The 15,206-nt window shown below is 34.8% G+C and overlaps 1 protein-coding gene across 14 annotated transcripts in view; it reads left to right on the forward strand.

Annotated features, from left to right (window-relative positions):
• The window catches only part of KLF8 (Kruppel like factor 8), a 220,370-nt gene that overhangs the window by 54,082 nt on the left and 151,082 nt on the right, over positions 1 to 15,206 (forward strand). For 3 of the 14 annotated variants that reach the window (XM_036227277.1, XM_036227278.1, XM_036227274.1), the window contains 3 exons: positions 9,581 to 9,629; positions 14,876 to 14,921; positions 15,058 to 15,153. The exons of 6 other annotated variants lie outside the window; for them this stretch is intronic. The gene's annotated coding sequence lies outside the window, so the exon portion shown is untranslated. Of the gene's footprint in view, positions 1 to 7,130; positions 9,630 to 14,875; positions 14,922 to 15,057; positions 15,154 to 15,206 lie in introns of those variants that run through there. 5 more of the 14 variants (XM_036227276.1, XM_036227279.1, XM_036227275.1 and 2 more) reach the window with 4 other exon arrangements.

Raw genomic sequence — 15,206 nt, forward strand, 5'->3', positions numbered from 1 at the left:
TTCATCAATGTTTTGTAGTTTTCAGAGTACATGTCTTTCACTTCTTAAAGTTTGTTCCTAAGCATTTTCTTCTTTTGATACTATTGTAAATGGGAATGTTTTCTTAATTTCCCTTTTGGATGGTTCATTGTTAGTGTACTGACTTTTGGATGTTGATTTTGTGTTCCAACACTTTACCGAATTAATTTATTACTTCTAAAAGTGATTTTCTTTTCTTTATTTTTTTTCAGAGTCTTTAGGATTTTCTATACATAAGATCACATCATTTACAAATGGAGTTAATTTAACTTAATTTCTCTTTGGATGCCTTTTATTTCCTTTTCTTGCCTAATTTCTTTAGGTATGACCTCTAGTACTATATTGAATAGAAGTGGTAAAAGTGGCCATCCTTTCCTTGTACCTGATCTTAGAAGAAAAGCTTTGTATTTTTACCATTGTGTATGATGTTAACTATAGGTTTTTCACATACAGCTTTTATTATGTTGAATTTATTTTTTCCTAGTCCTAGTTTGTTGAGAGTTGTTATCATGAAAGAATGTTGAATTTTTTCATATGATTTTCTGCATTTGTTGAAATGATCTTTTAATTTTTATTCTTAATTCTGTTAATTTGGTATATCATATTGATTACTTTTCATATGTTAAAACATCCTTGAATACAGAGTTAAATTCCACTTGGTCATGGTTGTTTGGTCCTGTTAATGTGCTGTTGCATTTGGTTTCCTAGTACTTTCTGGAGGATTTGAAAAAAATCCTCACATAGATGAAAATCTGCATATATCAGGATAATTGACCTATACTTTCTTGTCATGCCTTTGATGTTGGTATTAGAGTAATGTTGACATTATAAAATAAGTATGAAGCACTCTCTCCTCTTCTAATTTTTGGAAAAGTTTAAGAAGGATTGCCCTCAATTCTACTATAAATGTTTAATAGAATTCTCCAGGAAAGCCATCTAGTCCTGAGTTTTTCTTTATTAGCAGTTTTATAACTTACCAATTTAATATCCTTACTAGTCATAGGTCTGTTCAGATTTTTTATTTATTAATGATTCAGGCTTGGTAGATCGTGTATTTCTAGAAATTTATCCATTTCTTCTAGATTTTCTAAAACTTGTCATGTAATTTTTCGTAGTATTTTCTTATTTTTTTTCTGCGATGTCAATTATGATGTCTCCTCTTTCATTTCAACTTTTATTTGAGTTTTCTCTCTCTTTAGTATACCCAATAGTTTGCCAATTTTGTTTGTCTTTGAAAAACACAGGCTATTACTTTTGTTGGTCTCTTTTCTTTTTTTGTATCTTCTTGAAAAAATATTCAGTCCTTTGATGATTTAAAAATTATTGATATTTTATTTTTGCTTTACTTTTTCATTTTTTTTCAATTAGAGTTGACATTCAATATTACTTTATATTAGTTACAGGTATACAGCTCAGTGGTTAGACTTTTATATAATTTATGAAATGATCCTCACAATTAGTCTAGTACTCACCAGGAATTATACATAATTATTATAATAATATTGACTTTATTACCTATGCTGTACTTCACATCCTCATGACTATTTTGTAACTACTTATTTGTACTTCTTTATCCCTTTATTTTTTTCACTCTGCTTCCTAACCACCCTCTCATCAGACAATCACAAGTTTGTTCTCTGTATCTATGAGTCTGTTTCTGTTTTGTTTGTTCATTTGTATTGTCCTTTAGATTCCACATATAAGTGAAATCATATGGTATTTGTATTTCTCTGACTGACTTATTTCACTTAGCATAATACCCTGTAGGTCCATCTATGTCATTGCAAATGGTAAGATTTCACTTCTTAATGGTGGAGTAATATTCCATCGTATATATGTATTGCCTCTTCTTTATCCAGTTGTCTATTGATGGGCATTTAGGTTGCTTCCATATCTTGGCTCTTATAAATAATGCTGCAAAAGGACATAGAGGTGAATATATAATTTCAAATTAGTGTTTTGGTTTTTTGGATAAATACCCAGAAGTGGAATTGCTAGGTCATAAGGTAGTTCAATTTTTAATTTTTTGAGGAAACTCCAAACTGTTTTCCATAGTGGCTGTACCAATTTTCAGTCCCACCAACAGTGCACAGGGTTTTCCTTTTCACCACATCCTCACCAACACTTGTTTTTTGATTTAATGACAATAACCATTCTGACAGCTATGAGATAATAATTCATTGTAGATTAAATTTTCATTCTCTGGTGATAAGTGAACATCTTTTCATATCTCTATTGACTGTCTGTATATCCTCTTGAGAGAAATGCTGATTCGGCTCCTCTGCTCATTTTTTTATTTGATTGTTTGGGTTTTTTTCTGCTGCCGAGTTATGTGGGTTCCTTATAAATTTTGGATATTAACCTCTTATTAGATGTATCATAGGCAAATATCTTCTCCCGTTCAGTATTTTGTCTTTTCATTTTGTTGATGGTTTCCTTTGCTGTGCAAAAACTTTTTAGTTTGAGAGAGAGGAAAAAAATGGCATTGATGAAAGTGGCTCAGTTCATCCCTCTTGTGACCAAATCAAAGTTGTGACAGAAACAAGGAGCAAACAGGGAGGAAAATTGCCAGGGATCTAGATGAACAAGCCTTACATATAAGGAGAGAAAAAAGAAATAACCCTGCAACTAGAGGAGGTAGGACAGGGAAAGGACATGAAACTGCCCATTCCCGAACAGCTGAGTGGGACAGAGGCCATAGCAATGGCAACCAGCAGCTGCTGATGCCTCTTAAAGGGGAGGTGTCCGTGAGCAGACTTTTGTGGTGATAGACCTGCTTGCTCTGAGCACCAGCTCTGGGCTGGCTCCTCGGGGGTCACCAGGGACTTACAGGGGGACATTGAGCTGTCAGAATAAGGGCTGGAGGGGAGACTCACTCTATACAGAGTGCCAGCAGTATCCATTGTTCCTCTCGAGTCCTCCCTGCTCCCAGTGTGAAGACTCAGTGCTTCCATAGTGGAGAGTTCATCAAACTGGATGACAGAGGTCACTCTGCTGAGAGGATCCCTTGAAACTCTGCCTCCTCCAACCAGGGCCCCAGTATCTCTGATCAGTATACTATACAACTATGCCAACTATAATTGAAAAAATCTCATTTAATTGTATAACGTAAATACAAACAATTAATCATCTATTATATTTCAATATAGCTGGAAAAGAAAAAAAATTAGTTTGATATAGTTCCATTCGTTTATTAATTTATTTTTGGTTCCCTTGCTAAAGAAGATATATCAGAAAAAGTATTACTAAGAGTAATGTCAAATAATTTACTGCCTATGTTTTCTTCAAGGTGTTTTATGGTTTAAGAATTTGCATTTAAGTCTTTAATATATTTAGAGTTTATTCTTGTATATGGTGTAAAAAAGTGGTCCTGTTAGATTTTTTTTGCATATATCTGTCCAGTTTACCCAATACCACTTATTGAATAGACTGTCTATACACCACTGAATATTCTTGCCTCCTTTGTCATAGAGTAAATAACCATGTAGGTGTGGGTTTATTTCTGGACTCTCTTTTATTTAATTGATCTATTTGATTTTATGCCATTACCATGCCGTTTTGATTACTATAGCCTTGTAGTATAGTCTGATATCAGGTGGTGATATTTCCAACTTTATTCTTCTTTCTCAAGATTGCCATGGCTTTTCAGAGTCTTTTAGGTTCCATATAAATTTGAGCATTATTTTTTCTAGTTCTCTGAAAAACAACATTGGTATTTTGATAGGGATCGTATTGAATCTATACATCACTTTGGATAGTATGGCTATTTTAATGATGTTAATTCTTCCTATCCACAAGCACAATATATGCTTCCATTTATTTGTATCTTCTTCAATTTTTCTCTTCAATGTCTAATAATGTTCTCATTACAGGTCTTTTACCTTCATGGTTAAATTTATTTCTAAGTTCTTTGATGCAGTTGTAAATGGGACTGTTTTCTTAATTTATTTTTCTGATATATATATTTTTTACTGGTGTATAAAAATTAAACTGATTTTGGAATATTAATTTTGTATCTTTCTACTTTACTGAATTCATTTATCTCCTCTAATAGTTTTTTGGTGAAATCTTTGGGGTTCTCTCTATATAGTATCATTTCATCCGCAAATGATGACAGTTTTACTTTTTTCTTTCTGATTTGGATGCCTTTTTATTTCTTTTTCTTTTCTGATTGTTGTGACTAAGACTTCCAATACTATGTTTAATAAAAGGGTGAACGTTTTTGATATTAAAGAAAACACTTTTAGCTTTTCATCAATGAGTATGATGTTTGTTGTGGTTTTGTCATACATGGCCTATCTTATGTTGTTATGTTCCCTCTATTCACACTTTGCTGAGAGTTAATGCAATAAATTTTGTTAAATGCTTTTTCTGCATGTATTGATGTGATTATTTTTATCTTTCAGTTTTTTAATGTAGTGTATCATATTAATTTATTTATAGATATCGAACTAACCTTGCATCTCAGAAATGACTTCAACTTCATCATGTATGATTTTTTAATGTATTGTTGAAAATTTTTGCTAATATTTTGTTGAGGTTTTTTACATTTATATTCAACACAATATTGGCCTATGATTTTATACTGTTGTAATATCTTTTCCTAGTTTTGAAATAAGGATAGTGGCAACCTCATAAAATTAGTTTGGGATCCTTCCCTCCTCTTGAATTTTATTAAGAAGTTTGAGAAGAAGAGGTGTTAAATGTTTGGTAAAAAATACCTATGAAGCCATACAGTTCAGGACTTTGTTTTTTGGGAGTTTTGTTTATTGATTTGATTTTGTTAGAAGGTATTGGTCAGTTCAGATTTCCTGTTTCTACTTGACGCAGTCTCAAAAGATGGTATGGTTCTAGGATTTTATTTAGGTTTTCCATATTATCTAATTCATTGGCATATAATTGCTCACAGTATTTTTTTATAATCCTATGTATTTCTGTGGTATTAGTTGTCGCTTCTCTTTTATTTTTTATTTTATTTATTTGGGTTCTATTTTATTTTTTCTTGTTGAATCTTTTTAGGTTTTATTAATTTTATCTTTTCAAAGAACCAGCTTTTGATTTCATTGATGTTTTGTACTGTTTTTATTTTTAGATTATTTTGTTTATTTTTGCTTTGATCTGTATTATATCCTTCCTTCTACTCACTTTTGGCTTTGTTTGCTTTTCTTTTTTAGTTTCTTTAGATGTAAGGTTAGATTGGTTATTTGAGATTTTTGTTTTGTTTTGTTTCTTGAGGTAGGTTTGTATTGCTTTGAATTTCCTTCTTAGGACTGCTTTTGCTATGTCCCATAGATTTTGGGTCATTGTGTTTTTATTTTTTCAAGGTATGTTTTTATTTCTTCCTTGATCTCATTGTCAACCCATTCATTATTTAATAGCATGTAATTTAGTCTCCATATATTTCTATATTTTTCAATATTTTTTGTAATTAATTTCTATTTTCCTATAATTAATTTCTGTGTCAGAGAAGATGCTTGATATGATATAATATCTTTAATCTTACTGAGACTTGTTTTGTAGCCTAACATGTGGTCTACCTTGGAAAATATTCCATGTATACTTGAGAAGAATGTATATTTTGCTGCTTTGGTGTAAAATGGTGTAAAAATATCAATTAAATTCATCTGGTCTAAATGTATCATTTAAAGCCATTCTTTTTAAATTCATTTTCTGTCTGGAAGATCTTTCCAATGGTGTCAGTGGAGTGTTAAAGTTCTCCACTATAATTGTATTACTTTTGATCTCTTCCTTTATGTCAGGCAATATTTGCTTTATATATTTGGATGCTCTTATGTTGGGTATATAAATGTTTATTATATCCTCTGGTTATATCCTCTGGTTGAATTGATTCCTTTTCATTATGTAATTAGTTTTTTTTTGCCTTTTATTTTAGCCTTTGTTTTAAAGTCTATTTTGTCTGATACAAGTATCGCTAACCCAAATTTATTCTTTTCATTTACATGAAATATCTTTTTCTATCCCTTTACTTTCAGTCTCTGTGTGTTGTTTGATCTAAAGTGAGTCTCTTGTAGGCAGCATTTGTAAGGGTCACAATTTTTTATCCACTCAGCCACCCTATGTCTTTCGATTGTAGCACATAATCCATTTATATTTAAAGTGATTATTGATAGGTAAATAGTATTGCCATCTTATTATTCATATCTATGTTTTTTCCTTTCTCTGTTTCTTAAAGAAATCCCTTTAACATTTCTTGTAATACTGGCTTGGTGATGATGAATTCCTTTAGCTTTTTAATGTCTGAGAAGCTCTTTAATTAACATTGTTTTAAATGATAGTCTTACTAAATAGAGTAGTCTTGGTTGTAGGTACTTGCTTTTCATCATTTTCAGTATTTTGTGCCAGTCCCTTCAGGCTTGCAGTTTCCTTTGAGAAATCAAGATAGTCTTACAGAAGCATCCTTGTAGGTAACTAATTTCTTTTCTATTGCTGATTTTAAGGTTCTCTTTGTCTTTAACTTTTTAATTATGGCATTTTAATTATGATGTGTATTGGTGTGGGCCTCTTTAGATTCACCTTTTTTGAGACTTTCTGTGCTTCCTGGTATATGTCTATTTGCTTCACCAGATTAAGGAAATTTGCAGTTATTTCCTCAAATAGTTTATCAATTTTTTGCTGCTTTTCTTCTTCTTCTGATACCTCTATGATGTGAATGTTGTTATGCTTGATGTTGTACCAGAGGTTCCTTAAACTATCCTCATTTTTTTAATTCTTTTTTCTTTTTGCTGTTCTGATTGGGTGTTTTTGCTATTTTGTCTTCCAAATGGCTGATTCAGTCTTCTGCTTCATCTCATATGCTATTGAGTCCTTCTGGTGTATTCTTCATTTTAGTTATTGTAGTCTTCATTTCTGACTGTTTTTTATATGGTTTCCTAGTCCTTTTTTATGCTTACTATCATTTTTTGAAGTTTTCATTGAGCTCATCTGTTCTCCTAAGTTCATTGAGCATTTTTGTAACTAGGGTTTTGGACTCTATATCTAGTAGGTTGCTTGCTTCCATCTTATTTAGAACTTTTTCAGGAGTTTTGTCCTTTCTTTAATTTGAGACATGTTTCTTGATTTCTCATTTTGGCTACCTCTCTGCGTTCATTTATATGTATTAGGTAAATCTGCTATATCTCCCAGTCTTGGCCAGGTGGCCTTATATAATAAGTGCCCTGTGTGGCCCAGTGGTGCATTATCCCTGATCGCCTGTGCCATGTGCTCCAGGAGTGTCCCTTGTGTGGGTTGGATTTGCCCCCTGGTTGTAGTCGAGCCTTGGTTGCTGTGGTCATGTCAGTGAAATTGACTCTCAGGCTGACTAGCTGTGAGGATTGGCTGTAAACACAGTATATGAGCTGCTGTATAGGGGCTGACCACCGGGAGTGGGATTTGCACCAGTGAACTCGTGTGCCTCTTGAGATCCTCCTTTGGTTATGCTGCTTGTGGGGATAGTCAGATTGTACTCTCTTGTGGTGTGATGCAAGCTTGTAGCTTTATTGGTTCTGTGGTCCCTTGGGAGGGACTCTTGTACAGGTCAAGTCAACTGCTGCCTATGAACAGCCTAGGGCTACCTGGTAGGAACTACAAAGCTATCCGTGATTGATTGTTGCCTATAATGGACCTGGAAGCGCAGGAGCGAGGCCATGTAGGTAACAGAGGTTTGCTGCCAACAATATCAGGCCTGGGTCAGCTCAACAAGAGGCCCAGTGCACCCCAAGGCTTGAGACTGTCTGCTGGATGTATGTAAAGCTTAGCAGCTGAAAGAGACTTGGACTGTATGCTACTTAAGAGAGGTAGGGTAGAGGGAGTCACCATGTTTGGGCAAGTGGTGTTCCTCATATTAGTGCAGATTCAGATTTTTTGCCAGTGCTGAGCCTATGGCCACTCACGAAAGTTCAGATCACACCTAGGCCAGCTTTGCTCACCTTGACCCACAGAACCCCGAGATTTGTTCAAGAAATACTGCTACTCAGGCCAGGTTGGTTGCTCACTACTGAAAGTGTCTCCCAAGGTGTAGGGTGGGAAGGCGGGGCGGGGGAGGCTGAGGCCTGTTTATTGTTCCTAAAGGAGTCTCCTGATATGAGCGAGGGGTGGGACTGGTTGCCCAGCCATGAAATTGCCACTGGCAATTTACTGTTTATGTGGGGCAGGGTTCAGGGAATCACCAAGGTGGGATAAGTAGAGCTCTGCAGGGCAATGCACAATCATATTGGCTGCGGGGGTAGGGACCCAATACAGGCAAGATGGTGCCCACCTTTAGGCTGCACAGGAAGAAGGCTCAACACAGGGATAATGGTGGATATCCCTCCAGCCCTAGCCCTGAAGCCACACAACTTAGTTTTTCCCTGTATGTCTCTGGTACCTCAAGATTCTCTCTCTCCACCAGAGCCCAGGGTAAGAATCTGCGAGTAAGTCTGTATGCAGGTCCTTTAAGGGGACACTTAGGTTTCCAATTGCCTTCTAGCTCACCTGGATGTATGGAATCTCCACTGATTTTGACTGCCAGATTTTGTGTGGACTCCGATTCCTAGCTCTTGAACCCCAGGCTGGGGATCTCCACTATGGGGCTGGGGCCCCTTGCTCCTCCAGGAGGACCATCACAGGCAACATATCCTTTCCAGTGTTCAACCTCTACACATGGATGTGAGACCAGTTAGTTTCATATCTCTGCCCCTCCTACCAGTCTCAAGGTGGTTTATTCTTTATATCCTTATTTATAAGAGTTCTGTTCAGCTTGTCTTCAGGTTGTTATCCAGGTTAATTGTTCTTTAATTAAGTTGTAATTTTAATGTAGTCATGGGAGGAGGCAAGCACAGTGTTACCTACACCACTATATTGACTGGATCCTCTGTTGGTCTTTTTTCTGTTCTGTGTTGTATTTATTTGTATTGTAATTTTTATTATTTACTTATTTTTGCCAATCCTGGGCTTAATGTTCTTTTTTCTAGTTCTTTAAGGTGTAATGTTAGGTCATTTATTTGTTATCTTTCTCTTTCTTAATGTAGTGTTTTATCTGTATAAACTTCCCTCTGAGTTTTTTGAGGTACTACAAACCCTCCCCATATGAGATGGCAATCTTATTTGATAAATGTTGAGTGTTTCTTCTGACTGTTCCACCGAATGGTCATGTACCCATATCTCTCTCTCAACTCTAGCCTCCTTATTTTTTGAAAAACAACAATATTGAAATTACACCAAGTAAAAACCCTGCAATAGCCTCTAAGTACTCAAGTGAATGGAATAGTCACACGTCTCTCACTTTAAATCAAAAAGCTAGAAATGATAAAGCTTAGTGAGGAAGGCATGTCGAAAGTTGAAATAAGCTGAAAGTTGGGCCTCTTGTGCCAAACAGTTAACCAAGGTGTGAATGCAAAGAAAAGGTTCTTGAAGAAATTAAAAGTATATTCCAGTGAACACATAAATTATAAGGATGCAGAATAGACTTATTGCTGATACGGAGAAAGTTTTAGTAGTCTCTGTAAAAGATCAAACCAGCCACAACATTCTCTTAAGCCAAAGCCCTAATCCAGAGCAAACCCTAACTCTCTTCAATTCTATGCAGGCTGACAGAGGTGAAGAAACCGCAGAAGAAAAGTTTGAAGCTAGCGAAGGTTGGTTAATGGGGTTTCATAAAAAAAAAAGCATAAAAGTGCAAGATGAAGCAGCAAATAATGATGTAGAAGCCGCACCAAATCTAACTAGAATGACTAATGAAGGAGGCTACACTAAACAACAGATTTTCCGTGTAGATAAAACAGCCTTACCCTGGAAGAAGATGCCATCCAGGACTTTTATAACTGGAGAGTAGAAGTCAATGCCTGGTTTCAAAGCCTTAAAGGACAGGATGACTCTCTTATTAGCAGCTAATGCAGCTGGTGACTTTAGGTTGAAGTCAGTGCTCATTTATCCTAGGGCTCTTAAGAATTATGCTAAATCTACTCTGCCTATGCTCTATAAAAGGAACAACAATTCATGAATGATTACACATCTGTTTGAAGATGGTTTAATGAATATTTTACACTTACTGTTGAGACCTACTGCTCAGAAAAAAAGATTCCATTCAAAATATTACTTCTTATACATCGTAAATTATGTAAATGTCTACCACTATTCTGTAAACCTGAAACAAATATAAAATAATATTTAATGTCAATTCTATATTTGAAAAATTAGAATTAAAAAACAAACAAAAATATTACTGCTCATTGACAATGCACCTGGTCACTCAAGAGTTCTGATAAAGATATACAGCAGGATAGAAAGATTAATGTTGTTTTCATGCCTGTTAGCATCACATCCATTCTGCAGCCCATGGACCAAGGAGTAATTTTGCCTTTCAAGTCTTATTATTTAAGAAATACACATCATAATACTACAACTGCCATAGATATTGATTCCTCTGATGGATCTGGTCAAAGTCAATTGAAAACCTTCTGGAAAAAAGTCATCTTTCTAGTTGCCATTAAAATCATTCATGATTTATGGGAAGAGGTAAAAACATCAGCATTAACAGGAGTTTGGAAGAAGTTGAATGACTTTGAGGGGTTCAAGGTTTTAGTAGAGGAAGTAACTGCAGATGTGTTATAAGAAGAAAGGGAACTGAAATTAAAAGTGGATCCTGGATGTGGTTCTATAGGGTAGTGGTCAGCATGTCTGCTTTGCATGCAGAAGGTCCTGGGTTCATGCCCCATTGGAGCCACTGTCCATGGTCTATGGCCATGCCACCCCAAACAGGCTTGATATCTGATCTCAGAAGCTAAGCAGGGTTGAGCCTGGTTAGTACGTGGATGGGAGACAACCTAGGAAGACCAGATGCTGTAGGCATAAATAATAATAAATAAAAAAGTGGATCCTGAAGATATGACTGAATTACTGCAATCATATGATAAAACTTTAATGGGTAAGATGTTACTTCCTGTGGGTGAGCAAAGAAAGTGGTTTCTTGATATGGAATCTACTCTTGGTGAATATGCTTTGAGAATTGTTGAAATGACAACAAAGGTTTTAGAATATTACAATAATTTAGTCAATAAAGCAGCAGCAGAGTTTGAGAAAATTGACTCCAATTTTGAAAGAAGTTCTATTATGTGTAGAATGCTATCAAACGGCATTGCATGCTACAGAGAAATTGTTCCTGGAAGTAAGAGTTGATTGATGCAGCAAACTTTATTGTAGTCTTATTTTAAGAAATTGCCACAGACACCCCAACCTTCAACAAACACAACCTTGATGAGTCATCCTCCATCAACATTGAGGCAAGACCTCCCCATCAACAAAAGGATTAAGACTCGCTTAAGGTTCAGAAGACAGTAGCAATTTTTAGCCATAAAGTATTTTTTAAATTAAAGTATGTACATTGTTTTATAGAAAAAATCCTATGGCATACTTAATAGACTACATCAACTTTTATATGCATTGGGAATCCAAAAAAAAATGTGTTACTTGCTTTATTGTGATATTCACTTTATCATGGTTGTCTGGAACTGAACTCACAATATTTCTGAGGTATGCCTGTGTAGTATAATTCTTTGTGCATGGTCTTTAAGTTACATAAATGATATATTGTATATACTGTTCTGTGTCTTTTATTTTTTATTTAAAATTGGACGTTGTTTTATTGCCTATGACAATGCCTACAGTGTACAGTGGGGGTTATTACAATCTAGCCCCCCCCACTACACACATAGTTCATTCCTATGGTGTTATATAACTGTGGCACATTTTATTTATCTATTTTCCTTTTAATGGGTATTAGATTGTTTCTAAATGTTTACTATTATACAAAATGTTATTATTTTGAAAATGCATGTATTTCCAAAGTTATACATATGCAAGAATATTTCTACAGCAGAAATTTATATCCTTTAGGGCTGTGTATTCTTTTGGGAGACCGATGAGGTTTATGAATCCTTTCTGAGAAAATGTTTTTTTTTTACTAAGTTTATTGAGGTAACATTGGTTAATACAATTATATAATTTTCAGGTGTACATTATCATTTGACATCTGTATATTTTATTGTGTGTTTACCACCCAAAGTCCAGTTTCCTTCAGCTACCGTATATTTGATCCCCTTTACCTGCTTCTCCCTCCCTATATTTTACCTCCTTTACCCAATCTACCTCCTCCCTCTTCCCCCAGCCCACTGGTAACCACTAGTCTATAGTCCATGTCCATGTGTCTCTGTTTGTCCTGTTCATTTGTTGATTTTAGGTTTATATACCACATATAAGTGATATCATGTGATTTTCAACTTTTTCTGTCTGGCTTATTTCACTTAGCATGATTATCTCGAGGTCCATCCATGTTGTTGGAAATGGCAGTATTTCATCTCTTCTTATGGCTGAGTAATATTCCATTGTATATATGTGTTGTATATATGTACCACTGCTTCTTTAGCCAATCATCTATCATAGGAGACTTCAGTTGCTTCCATATCCTGGCTACTGTGAATACTGCTGCTATGAACATAAGTGTGCAAATATCTTTTCGGATAAAGGTTTTCAAGTCTGGGTAAATACCCAGTAGAGGGATTGCTGGATCACATGGTAGATTAATTCTTAGTTTTCTGAGGAACCTCCATACTGTTTTCCATAGTGGCTGTACCAATTTGCAGTCCCAACAGCAGTGTATGAGGGTTCCTTTGAGAAAATGTTTTTAAATAAAGTACAATATATCAGATTACAAAGTAAATCAATTTTGTTGAACTATGCCTACCACAATATTTTTAGATGATGATAAAATAACATGATTCTTTTTAAATTATTTATATAATAAGGTGTATCAGTGGGTCTAATAGCGACTGTAATTTAAAAAAATACTGATGAATGTAATTGACATTTCAAAGTAGTCCTAATAATTAATGTACTATGGAAATATCTGAATAGTCTATTAGTGAAAAATAATAGGTACTGCTAATAAAACTGGAATTTTAACTACATTCATAATCAAAAGAAATGCTAGATTTCAATTAGTGAAAATAAAGGTATAATTCTTTCTACTCCTTGAAGTTCTGTAGACATCAGGTTAACAAGGCCTATCTAGAGTCTATACTTGGAGATGGTTTCGCTGAGTCACAAGGTATACACATCTTCAACCTTAATCACTCTCTAAAGTGCCTGTACTACTTTTCACTCTCACCAGTAGTATTTGAAAGATTGTATTGTTTCACACACTCTCTAACACTTTATATTGTATGCTAGATGGAAGAGTTAAAAATGGTATTTCATTGTTGTTTCAATTTGAATTTCCTTGATAACTAAAGAAATGGAACATCTTTTCATCTGTTTATTGGCCATTTGACTTTCTTATTCTGTGAACTGCCTTTGTAAATTTTCTAATATATCATTGAAGGGCTTCTGCAGGAAAATGACATAATCTCTTCCTTGCTCAATAGTTAGGTCTCTTTCAGCTCTAGTGATTTCTGAGTTGGTTCTAACATTTATCTAAAAGTGAAGGGTTGTTGAGGTTATGGCAATGTGAAAACCATAGTGTTATACAGACTACAGTGGATAAAGGGGAGAACAGCAGATGGAAAAATAGTCCGAGGTGTTGAAATAGGTAACAAGGGAAGCATTAGTGGTTGTTGCAGGAGGAGACTAACATAAGGGACATTTTGAATAAAGAATCCACAGGATATTGCTTGATGGAAAAGGAGAGAATTAAGAGCCAAAATCAGACACAGAAATATTTTGGAAACAGGATTGTTTTGACTTTTCAGTCTCTATTCTTTTAAAATTTGTATTGTAAATTCTCTTGAACACCATTCTCTTTTCCAAGCTATACATGTATATGTATAACTAACAAAAAACAAACTCTAATTATGAATGTAGTTTCAGAGCAGTTATATTCAGAGTGTCATACAGTGTCAGTTCAATTTTTATGTGATATTGAACCTGGATTTTAGAACTTAGGTTCAAATCTCAGCATAACACTTGATAGTTATGTGACTATGGCCCAATATTAGCCTACACACAGAATTGTTGTGAGCTAAGTATAAGGTAATATACATAAAATATATAATACAATGTCTGGAACAGAGTGAGTATTTAGCACACTTATTGAATGGATCAATTAAAACTTCCATTTCATTCCTGAAGCCCTGGAAGCTGCCATAGTAATTTGGAGTCTTTAACATATTAATTTATATTTTCCTTCATTTTAATCATGATTTAAAAGTAGTAACTCTTGATGGTATGCATCGTAATTCTTAGTCAACTAGACAGATTGATCAGAACATGTCATTCATTCCCTATACCAAATGAAAAAATGCTGGAAATGATTTATTAAATACTATATCTAGGCATTCTTTTAAGTGTTTTATATTAAGTAAGCCATGAGTTTTCACTCATAGGAAAACTAAGGCATAGAGGAGTTAATTAACTACTTATCCAAAGTCATACATCAATAATGGTTCATGTGTCTACGTATTTAACCATTATACTTTAAAAGGAGGAGTAACCTGCTGAGTGTTACACATTTAGATCAAGTCCATTTTACCATGTTAATTTATTTAAACTATTTTATAAGCTTATTGTTTAAATTTACTATATAAATATATGTTTTAAGTTAAATGCCATGTGGACATGTTGTAAAAGAAAACTTTTATGATGAAACATTTAAAAAATTATTAGCTTACTAGGACAGGTCATTGGAAGATCAGGGAAGATATTATATATTTATCTTTAACATTTGATTTTAAAACCAGAGAGGTCCCTTCTATTATGGAAAATAGTGCAGGAGTCTAGAATTCCATTTCCTGACCCCAGCTTCAACCAAATTCTGCCTGAAGGAAATGACAGCAGGACCTATGAGAATAAATTTTCATTTGCTTTATTCTTTTTTTTTTGTACAACACAGAAGCAGACACTGGAGAGCTAGCAGTTGGGGTCTGGCAAGCTTTCAGGTATACTGGGGCTGTCTCAGTGTGCGTGTAACCTGGGTGGGTGGCCTAAGGGAAATGGTAGCTAAGGGGAAAATGATAACCTTCAAAGCACAGTGACAACAAGCCCATAACAGAGCGTTCTTGCTTGTCCTTTCAGGAACTCCTGACCAGTCCTGAAAGTATTCTTTCTGTACTGGAGGAGGCAAAGGATATCAGTCTGTCAAACAGTAAGGGAAGAATGTGTCTGCAACTGGTAAGAGGGAGAAGAGAGGAGAAGGGAGAAGTGCAGTGGAGGAACATGCAGTG

The sequence above is a fragment of the Rousettus aegyptiacus genome, unplaced genomic scaffold (genome assembly GCF_014176215.1).
Source record: "Rousettus aegyptiacus isolate mRouAeg1 unplaced genomic scaffold, mRouAeg1.p scaffold_m13_p_9, whole genome shotgun sequence".
Lineage (NCBI taxonomy): Eukaryota > Metazoa > Chordata > Mammalia > Chiroptera > Pteropodidae > Rousettus > Rousettus aegyptiacus.